An 11,717-nucleotide genomic window follows, 5' to 3' on the forward strand; every position below is an offset into this window, starting at 1 on the left:
AAAATCATTCATCTAAGTCACTTCTAATTCATAAGGAACAGAAATTATGAGATAATAAATGCTTGCTCTTTTAAGGCAATAAGTTTTGGGGTAATTTCATATACAATAATAGCAAATACATATACCATGTACACAGACTATATCAAATTATGTTTGGAATAAAAATAATTGTGATATGAGACAAGAAGCAACTGCAAATAAGTTTAAGAACTAATTATACAAATATTATTAATGATTTAGAGGAAACATGACCTGACCTCAATTAACTTGATCTAATTTATTTGTCAGTCAAAACTGAATGAAATTAAATGGCTTTTATTATATTAAAGACATTCAAACTGATCATACACTATCAAGGATGCTTTCATGAAGGCTTAGGAGTTATCAATAAATTTGTAATTATGGATAATTTATTGGATGACAACTTTTGAATTAATATAGATCATTTTTAAAACATACCTTTGAAAGGAGAGAACTAAAATATTCGTTAAGACATTTAAATGAGTTTATATTTCAGTTATTCTAAAACATTATATATGGGACTAATTTTTCTTACATATAATTTCCATTAACAACTTATAAATACTTTTAAAAATATAAGTATTATGTGTGGGTAAAAACTAAAGCTAACAAAAATAAAATAAACTACTAATAATCTGTATTTTGATTACATGTTAGTTGCTAATATACTTTTTTATTTAGTTTGGTGTAAGTAAAATGATACCATGACATATAAATTAAGTAATAATTATGCTTCTGTGCAAAATAAATATAAATTTGGTAAGATGCTATGTTTGTTGCTGGTTTATATAAAATAATGCAGTTTGAATAAAATGTAATATTTGGGGAAATTCTCGTAAAAGACCATGGATACTACATAATTACTTGTTTTAGTAAATGTTAATAACATAAAGGATCATTGCCATATTTTGTAGTGGAAAAGGAATACATGATGTGTCTCTCCCTAGTCCTTATTCCATTCCAAAGTTGCATTTTTTAATGAGAACTAGGAAGGTAGTGAACACACAGAAAAAATGAATATAATCAGTTAGTTAGAAAGAAACTGCAGGTGTACACTAGAATTCATAACAAATATTCAGGTCTGTAGTATTTTCTTTACCTATACAATGCCAATGTGAAATCACGGCAGGAAACGGTTTTCCAGTCAGAGGCCTGGCAGAAAAGAAATAGCATACTCAAGCTGGGTTTTTAAATAGAGTTCAGAGAAGTGCTATAAGCAGAGGTGTGAGAGAGGATATAAGAAGTCCAAGGACTAGTGAGGCACCAGGGCTAGGGACTACTGAGGAACTATTACCACCTCTGGGTGTGAAGTGGCCAGCCCAGGGAGTAATTAATCAGACCAAAATGAATCGTCTAAGTGTGGGAGAGCCCTCCCACAGGTGGAATACATACACCTCCTGTCCACTCAGGAAGGAGAGAGCCTAGAACAAAAATACCTTGTCTTTTCTTTTGCCCCTTCCCCCTTCTCCTGCAAGCCTTTGGCTAAAAATGCAAGAGCCAGCCTAAGTCAGGGGCGCACTGGTGCGATGCATGGAGATCATGTCTTTCAGGGCACAGAGAAGTGCAGAGAAGAATGGAGGTTTCATCTGGAGAAGATAAGTACAAATAAACAGCACCTCTGAAATCACTGGTCAAAGTCTGTGATAGTCAATAAGCTTTCTGGGACAGGAGATGATTCTATCATTATGAGATGTTAACAATCAACAGCAATGTTTCGAGCAAGAGGGGCTTTGTAGTTGTCTTCAGTTAATGACAAAAGCCAATGAAAGAAATACTGCATCAGTCATAATCTTTGCCACATCCGTTTTTTTTTTAGGGTTTTCTACTATATACACTATGTGCAATTAGACAGAGCCCTTTACTGAATCTGTCATTATTCTGTTTTTTGTTAATAATTGCAGTGGATACCCTGTCATTAAACAAAAAGGCAGACTGCTAATGATCTAATTCTAACACTCTCATTCTAATTGCTCAGTACTCTGGTCATGTCACTGATTAATTCTGTCACCATGCTACCTATGCAATTTATAAAATTATACTGAATAAATATACCAGATGTTATGAGCTGTGATGTTGAATATCCATGTGTTGTTATTAAAGTGCTGGAAGCACTCATAAATTTTGAAAAAATATAGACTTTTTAAAACTCTTATTTAACTCTAGTTGTCAACATTTCAAATATTTTAATTTAATTTTCTATTCATGCTAAGTTCAAAATAATATTTCAAATTAGAAGTTTATTTTATATTACCTTAGTTTCTTTCTCTTCTATTAAGATTTCAGTTACTTGAATGCCAGACCTGTTTGTTGGTTTGTTTGTTTGATTGTTTGTTTTGGATCAGCATAACCTAAAACAGTGCCTGCCACATAATAAGCTCTTAATAAATATTTCTATGAATGAATGAATTACATTTCATGGTGTTTAACCTCTTTACCTAAGATTAGAAATGTCCTGAGTAAATCTCACTATCACATTGTGACAAAGATATGATCTTTGATTCCCTACAAAGAAATTAATCAATTGATTAGTTTACATTTTCCCAATACTCTCATGGAAGTAAAACCTGGAAAGGAAGGACCTGAGAAATATCTTCAGGAAGGGGCCCACACTGCAGAAATCTATAAACATCGTTATTTTGAAATTTTCTCTAGATTATCTGCTTTTCCTTCTACAGCCAACTAAACTTGGATCATTCTTAGGTTTGTGTCTTCATGTATCTTCTTTTCTCTGCTGACTGACTTGGAACCCTCTTCCATCTCTGTGATTTATTCAGATTCTATCTCTAGCCCTAACATTTTCCTGATGGATTATTTCCCATTGGATTCATGATTAGGACATTTAGACTATATAGTCTGACTCTACTTCTTTATCTCTCAGACTCAGTATCCCTACCTATAAAATGAACAGATTCAGTTACCTCTAATTTTTGTCCAGTGAACCCTGCTAAAGATGCTTAGTTCATTTAAAGAGATAGGAGGGGGGCCTCTCAAGCATGCTTAGATGAAAAACTGAGGACATCAGATTCAGGACTCCTTTGAAAAAAAATTTTGTCAATAGTAATTTATTCTAGCAAACAATTTAAATAAGTGTTTCAGGGAACTTCTTTCAACCTGTTTTTCACTAAAATGGAACTATTGTAATCTCAAAAAAGACCCCGAAACAACTAAGCACCACTATAGCTTAAGTTTAATTTCCCGATCACTGGACACAAGAGCTGTTGTTTGAGTATACACAATTATTCTTTATCATATTTGTTACAAATTTAAGTACCTAAACATCTTACAAGGCTAGCAAAGGAAATGAATAACACTGAGAGTTCACCTCTTGGCTCAAAATTAGATTTCTAGAAATATGGCTCTTTTCTATTGCATTCATTATTATTTCTGGTAAAATTTAACCATCAGCTTACCAATTTTGCTGATGCCAAGACCACTAATAAATGTAAAAAAATTTTAAAAAGCGAACGCAAATAAATTAATTTATAACTTTTAAATGTTATTCTATTTTTAAAAGTACATTTAAATTCAGTTCAATTCCATTTTGTGAAGACTTTTTAAAAAATGTGAGACCTAAAAGCAGAGGTAGAGGGGAAAGGTGGTGGGATGGACCATGAGGAGCTGCACAGTGAGCAGCTACCCAAGAAGGACATTATCGAGTTTCTACAGGACCACGGTTCATTTGTTTCTTGCAGAATGTAAGTTATTAGGAACATTAAAAAATGTGGCCAAGACAGCTAACAAAGACCACCTGGTTAAAGCCTATACCCACTGGAAGTATAAGTAAAGTAGTCAAGCAGGTGAAAAATGTGAAGCGTAATGAAGGTAAACCCGAAGAAACCAAATCTGAAGAGAGACTGGATGAAGGTCCACCAATATATGCAAAATATGTTCTTAAAAAAGGGGATAGAACTATCCCAAAAAGAGAGATGATGCTCACTGCTGGTATACAGGAACACTACAGGACGGGACTGTTTTTGATACCAATATTTAAATGAGTTCAAAGAAGAAGAAAAATGCTAAGCCTTTAAGTTTTAAGGTTGGAATGGGCAGTTATCAGAGGATGGGCTGGAGCACTCTTGACAATGAATAAAGGAGAAAAGGCTCGACTGGAGATGGAACCAGAATGGGCTTATGGAAAAAAAGGACAGCCTGGTGCCAAAATTCCACCAAATTAAAAACTTATTTTTGAAGTGGAATTAGTAGATCTTGATTGAAATAGCAATGCTTCAGATCTAATGACATCAGCAATGACCTTGAAAAAACTTATGTAAATAATTACAGGTGGTTACTATTGCAAGGGAAAAGTCAACTGGAAAATTCAAGGAGTTAAGTTAGAACTTGTTTACTTGATCCCTAAACTTTTGAAAAATGTAATCCGTGATAAATCACTGACATTTAAAATATTTTACTACAGCTGTGTAAAATATTGGTTAAGGAGAACTCATTTTCCTTTTGCCTCATGTTGCAAATTAAAAGGCTCAATAAAAATTTATCCAGCATCAAAAAAAAGTGAGATCTATATATTTGACTTGTTTAGACATGTGTCCATTGAGTTAATCATATTTTTCAAGTATTAATTTTTTCAAGCTAACTGAATTATAAGTTTCAAGATCTATTGCAACATCTCTATCTGAGGCAAATTATTTTCTTCCACATTATATTGGATGCTTATTATTGGATTTCTATGATTTTCTAGAAAGTAAAAAGAGGAAAAAACATTCACTAACTTGGAGAAAAGCAGCTTTTGCAATGAAGATTAAATATGTCTTCTCTTTGGTCTGGTATTACATTGTTAGGGTAAGAGTCTTAGAAATACTATACTTAGGATGAGTTTGGGATTTTAGAATTGTAATATAAAAGATCTGGCTCTTGTTAAAGTCTTCATATTTAAAATATTATAAAATTAAATAACTGTACAGTGGGCAAGGTGATGGAATGGGAGTCAGGACTCTTGTGTTTTAATTTTGATTTTGCATATAACTAATTATATCATCTTATTTATATTTTGTAAACTTTCTGGATTGTTATTTGCCTCAAACAAAAAAAAATGTGGTTATATACTTCCTAAATTCTCTTTAATCTGTAATTAATTTTGGCAACTAAAAATAAGGCCTTAAAAATAAAGGAAGCAAGGTAGTACATTGTAATGGAAAGAATCCTGATTTAGTTATCTAGAATATTCTATACTGTGCAAGTTTCTATGTGACTTGTTTTAATTATTGTTTCAGTTACAGATTAAATTCTTACAATGATTATGTAGTCAGGAATGAGGATGAACAAATGTGAAAGCTGTATTCTACTACATTAAAAGAACTTTATTCTAATAAATTAAACATTCTTTGGTTAATGAGGCTCTAAAACTATCTCAGTTCCTTATAGGAAATTATTTATATGTGGGTACTTACTAGTGATTACATTTTTACCATGATTTCTATTTATATAAATATTTTACATAACAATATGGTTATAGGCCCTTTACTAGTTTAAGGAACAATGGCAAGAAAACTGACCTGAAAAAGCAATTTGTACTAGAGAAAATATGGTTAAACAATAAGTAAACCTAATTTACACAGAGCCAATTCACCCCTCATGCAAATAAATAAAATAAAACAAAGGGATAATATTTTCTCTTACCAAGTTAGCAAAACAAAAAACAAAAAGAAAATGATATTTCCTCTCCTCTTATGATTACCAGCATAATGCTGCAATATTGGTTCCAATGTGATTTGGTAGGATCCTTTTAGAAGGTAATTTTCAGATGTGATCATGTGACTTATATGTGTCCTCATATTTTTGTAAAATAGTATCTATCACTCTTGGAATTTAACACAAGACATAATTAAGTGAATGAGTATGTATACAGCAAAATACGAGTATATATTTTTACAATAAAAATTAATTAAATAAATATACATATTTAATGGATTATACAAGATTTATAATTGTAATGATACAAATTATATAACAATATGAAAATGTTTTATACTTAAGGAGAAAAAATACAACTGTGTAAAAATAGCTAGAATATCATAAAGTATGAAATATGAACAAATATTGTAAGAGAACAGAAAATGAAAATTGAGCAGGGTAAGGCCAATTTTCTATTTTAACATTTCCTTTAATTTTAATTATATTTTCACGATTCAATTTGGATAAAAATCATGAAGCATGTATATATTTGACAGATAGCATTATAGTTTGAATGTCTGTGCCCCCACAAAGTTCATATGTTAAAATCCTAACCACTAAAGGTGATGGTATTGGGACATATGGCCTTTGGGAGGTGAATAGGTCATAAGGGCCAAGCCCTCAGGAATGGGATTGAGGCCATTATAAAACAGATCTCAGAGCACTGTCACGTCTGTTCCACCATGTAGGGACAAAAAGAAAAGGCAGCTATCTGTGAACCAGAAAGCTGTTTTTCACCAGACACCAAATCTGTAGGCACCTTGAGCATTGACTTCCCAGGCTCTGGAATTGTGAGAAATAATTGTTGTTTACGAGTTCTGACAATTAAGTTTGAAAACTTACCACCATGTATTTACATTGACAGCACTGTACAAACATCTCAGTAAGGTTTCATAACCTTGGTCTATCAGTGTCTCACAGCTATGATCCTGTCGATATGTAGCGGTGTCTTGCTGAGTGGCGTTCATTATAGTTGTTGCTTGTTTTTGTGTGCCGTCGGGAGAATATCTGAGCTTGCATTAGAGCAATGAACAAACATTAAATTTCTTGTTAAACTTACCAAGAGTGGAAGTGAAATCAGGGACATTTTAGTCAAAGTTATGGGAATAATGCCATGAAGAAAACGGCAGTGTACAAATGGATTAAACGTTTTTCTGAGTGTAGAGAATGTGTCACTGATGAAGAGGGTCAGGACAGCCAGTAACTTGTAGAACTGACCAAAACATTGCAAAAAATCATCAAATTGCACATCAAAATTGTTTGCTGACTGTGAGAAGCAAGCAGACCAAGTAAACATCGATAGAGAAAGTTAGGAAAATCTTAACTGAAAATCTTGGCATGAGAAAGGTGTGTGCAAAAATGTCCTCGAAGGAGCTCACCAAGGAACAAAAGCAAAGGAGAGTCGAAGTTTGCCAAGACCTTTTGGAGAGGCAAGACGATGTTTTGGGCTGTGTTATCACTGATGATGAAACATGGGTGTATCATTACGACCCTGAAACAAAGCGTCAAAGTGCACAATGGAAGTCAGACAATTCTCCACGACCAAAAAAATTCCGTCAGTCCAAATCAAGAGTTAAAATGATGTTGCTAACCTTTTTTCATTTCAGAGGGATTATTCATTATGAATTTGTACCAGCTAGACAAACAGTTAATCAAGTTTACTATTTGGAAGTGTTGAAAAGGCTGCCTGAAAAAGCTAAGACGAAAATGACCTGAACTTTTTGCCAACAATTCATGGTTCTTGTATCACAACAATGCACCAGCTCACACAGCACTATCTGTGAGGGAGTTTTTAGCCAGTAAACAAATAGCTATATTGGAACACCCTCTTACTCACCTGATCTGGACCCCAATGACTTCTTTCTTTGCCCAAAGGTACAGGAAATATGGAAAGGAAGACATTTTGATGACATTCAGGACATTAAGGGTAATACAATGATAGCTCTAATGGCCATTCCAGAAAGAGGGTTCCAAAATTGCTTTGAAGGGTGGACTAGTGCTGGTGTTGGAGCATAGCTTCCCAAGGGGAGTACTTCAAAAGTAACTGTAGTGATATTCAGCAAAAAGGTGTGTAGCACTTTTCCTAGAGTGAGTTCGCGAACTTAATTGTCATACCCTGTATAAGCCACTCAGTCTATAGTACTTTGTTATAGTAGTTGAATAAATTAAGACACAAATTATATGCATTTAATTACAAATAATGTTAATTTTAGGATATTTAGACAAAACATTAAGAAAAAAGGTGAAAATAAAAATCTTTATTTGCACTAAATGGAAAACTGCCTCCACGCTGATTTTGGGATTTCAGTTTTTCTGTCTGCATTTCTCATATTAAGTTTTGAAACATAAAATTCTGTATATATCTTAGTGTAACCTAATATATTGTAAGTTTAACCATAAATAGACAACAGATCTAACTCTATATCTAAGTGTTTAAAAGTATAATACTTTCAGTTGCTTGTTGTTAGACATTAGGTCTCACGGCACTATTTTATATAGTAACAATGTTCTGACAATAATTTTCTATCTAAGCAATATCTTATGTATCCATTTTTTTTTAACTTACAAGAGCTGGAGGAAAATGTTTGCAAATATTATACCCTTAAGACATATACTGCTTAAGTGCTTTCTAGAAAGCTTCTTTAATCAGGGAATGGAAAGAATGATATTTTACAATATTTTGTTATTTTGATATAGAAGAAATATCTAATTTCAATCTTTTATATTTTTCATTTTGAAATAATTATATATTTATAAACGTTTGCAAAGCTGGCACAGGGAGGTCTTGTGTCCTCTCCAACATTTTCCCCAATGGTTACAACTTATATAACTCCAATGTAATACGAAAACTAGAAAATTGATATTATAATTTGTGCATATAGCTTTATGCCCTTTTACCACATATGTAAATGTGGGTAACCCTGATCACAATGGAGATACAGAATTATTCCATCACTGAAAAGATCTCCCTGCGAGTACCCATTTATAAACCTATTCATTCATTACCCCTCCACCATCCTGGCAACCACTAATCTATTTTCCATCTCTATAATTTTTTAAAAAATTTTAATACTATTATATAAATAGAAAAATGCAGTATGTGCCCTTTGAGATTGGCGTTTTTTACTTAACATAATGCACTTAAGAACGATCATAGATTTTACATGTCTAAATAGTCCTTTTGTTTTGTTTTGTCTAGCTTTTATTCTAAGTAGGATCTTATTTTATTTTATGAACGTCCCTCGTTTGTTTCCACTCCTCTATTGATGACATTTTGATTGACTGCAGTCATTAGCTATTACAAATAAAGCTGCTAGGAAGGCTCAAGTACAGGTTTTTCCCTGATATAAGGTTGACTTCAAAGTTTCAACAAAAATGTTGTTTTATCAAACCAGCCTTTTCTAATATTTTACCCTAAAACACTTTCTCTGGGATAAATGCCCAAGAGTGCATTTATTGGGTCATGTAGTAGTTATGTAAGTCTTTTTCTTTTTTTAATGCCAAATTATTTTTCCACAGACACTGTACCGGTTTACATTACCACCAGTAATGTGAGGGTGATCCAGTTTTTCTGTTTTCTCATGCATTTGGTATTGCTACTACTATTCTTTTAGCCATTTTGATAGGTTTTAGTGATATTTCATTCTGTTTTTTATTTGTATTTCCAAATAATGGCTAATAATGCTTAACATCTCCTCACATGTTTATTTCCCATTATTTCACTTTTGTGAAGTGTCTCTTCATGTTTTTTGCTTATTTTCTAATTGGATTTTATTTTTACTGTGGAATTTTGAAAGCTCATTCTATATTCAGATGAGCCAAAACTTTGATGAACATATTTAAAGAACTAAATAAATGGAGAAATATTCAATGTTCATGAATAGAAAGACTTAATATTGTCAAGATATTGGTTCTTCCTAACTTCATCTATAGATTTAATGCAATCTCAATTAAAATCCCAGCAAATTATTTTATGATAATTGATAAACTGATTCTAAAGTTTATACGGAAAGGCAATAGCCAACGCAATACTGAAGGAGATGAACACAGTTGGAAGACAGACGATTTCCAACTTTAAGGTTTATTATGAAGCTACAGCAATGAAGACAGTATGGCATTGGCAAGAGAATAGGCAAAGAGGTCAATGAAACAGAAGAGAGTCCAGAAATAGACCTACATAAATATAGTTGGTTGATTTATGACAAAGGGCCAAAGGCAACACAAAAATTTAGCTAAAATAGTCTTTTCAATAGACGTGCTAAAACTGATACACATATGCAAAAAAGGAACACAGACACAGACCTTACATTGTCCACAAAAATTTACTCAAAATTTGTCACAGACCTAAAAAAAAATGTACAATGTAAAACTGTAAATATCCTAGGAAACAGCATAGAAAACAACCTAGATTACCTTGATTATGGCACAAACTTTTTAGATACAATAGCAGTGGCTATTGAAAGAAAGAATTGATAAATTGGACTTCATTAAAATTAAAAACTGCTTTGTGAAAGACATGTCAACAGAATAAGAAGACAAACCAGACTGGGAGAAAATATTTGTAAAGGACATACCTGATAAAGGACTGTCATCAAAAACAGACAAAGAATTCTTAAAACTCAATAATAAAACAAACTGAGAAATCAGCCAAAGATCTTAACTGAAACCTCGCCAAAGAAGCTATGCATATGACAAAATAAGCATATGAAAAGATGTTCCACACATATATCACCAGGAAATGCAAATTAAAACAACAATGTTACCACTGCACATGTATTAGAATGGTCAAGTTCTGGGACACCATGAATAGCAAATGCTGGTGACTTTGTGGAGCACTAGGAACTCTTATACATTGCTGGTAGAAATGCAAAATGCTATAATCACTTTGGAAGACAGTTTGGCAATTTCTTATAAAACAGAACATATTCTTACCATCAGATTCAGAAATCGTATACTATGATATTTACCCTAAGAAGCTGAAAACTTATGTCTACATAAAAACTTGCACACAGATTTTTTTCAGCAGCTTGATTAATAATTTTCAAAACTTGGAAGCAACCAAGATGTCCTTCAGTAGGTGAATAGATAAACAAACTGGTATCTCCAATCAGTGGAATATTTTGCAGCAATAAAAAGAAATGAGCTATCAAATCATGAAAAGACACAGAGAAAACTCAAATGTGTATTACTAAGTAAAAGAAGCAAATCTGAAATGCTACATAATATATGATTCCAACTATATAAAATTCTAGAAGAGGTAAAACTATAGAGACAGTACAATGATCAGCGGTTATCAGAGGTTGGGATTGGGGAAGAAGATGAATAGGTGGAGAACAAAGGATCTTTAGGACAATGAAAATGCTCTGCATGGTATCATAATGATGGATATATGTCATTACACATTTGTCCAAAACTGTGGAATGTACAAAACCAAGAGTGAATCCTAATGCTAACTGTAGACTTTGGATGATTATAATGCATTAGTGTAGGTTCATTAATTGTAATGGATACACCACTCTGGTAGGGGATATTGATAACAGGAGACATTATGCATTTGGGGGGCAGGGAATATGTGGGAAATCTCTGTGCCTTCTTTTCAATTTTGCTGTGAACCTAAAACCGCTCTCAAAAAATAAAGTCATTAAAAATGATAGTTGCTTTTTCTGTCCATCAAATTTATGGTTAATTCAAGTCTTACTATATTGACTATGTCTCTAGTACCTGAAAGAGTCAATGTTCCAAGTATATGTAATGCAGATTCTAATTGAGATTATTAATTTAAATTTTCAGGTATTTCTTGAATCATGTACCCTATTGCATATAGTACATATTTAACAAATATTTCTAAATTTTTAAACCAATTAAGCTATGTAAATATTACCATGGAATCAAAGGGTCCACTTGCTTACACATATCCAAGCCAAAAAAAAGACATGAGCAGGAGTTTGTAGCAAAGAAAGTAAAGGTTTATTTAAGGAGTTGGCACCGAGCCTGAAGACACAGGTGAG

General features: G+C 32.7%; 1 pseudogene; it reads left to right on the forward strand.

Moving 5' to 3' along the window:
• Positions 1 to 3,624: 3,624 nt before the first annotated feature.
• Positions 3,625 to 4,235, forward strand: LOC109381974 (peptidyl-prolyl cis-trans isomerase FKBP3 pseudogene; annotated as a pseudogene).
• The last annotated feature ends 7,482 nt before the right edge of the window (positions 4,236 to 11,717 follow it).

The sequence above is a fragment of the Hipposideros armiger genome, unplaced genomic scaffold (genome assembly GCF_001890085.2).
Source record: "Hipposideros armiger isolate ML-2016 unplaced genomic scaffold, ASM189008v1 scaffold_57, whole genome shotgun sequence".
Lineage (NCBI taxonomy): Eukaryota > Metazoa > Chordata > Mammalia > Chiroptera > Hipposideridae > Hipposideros > Hipposideros armiger.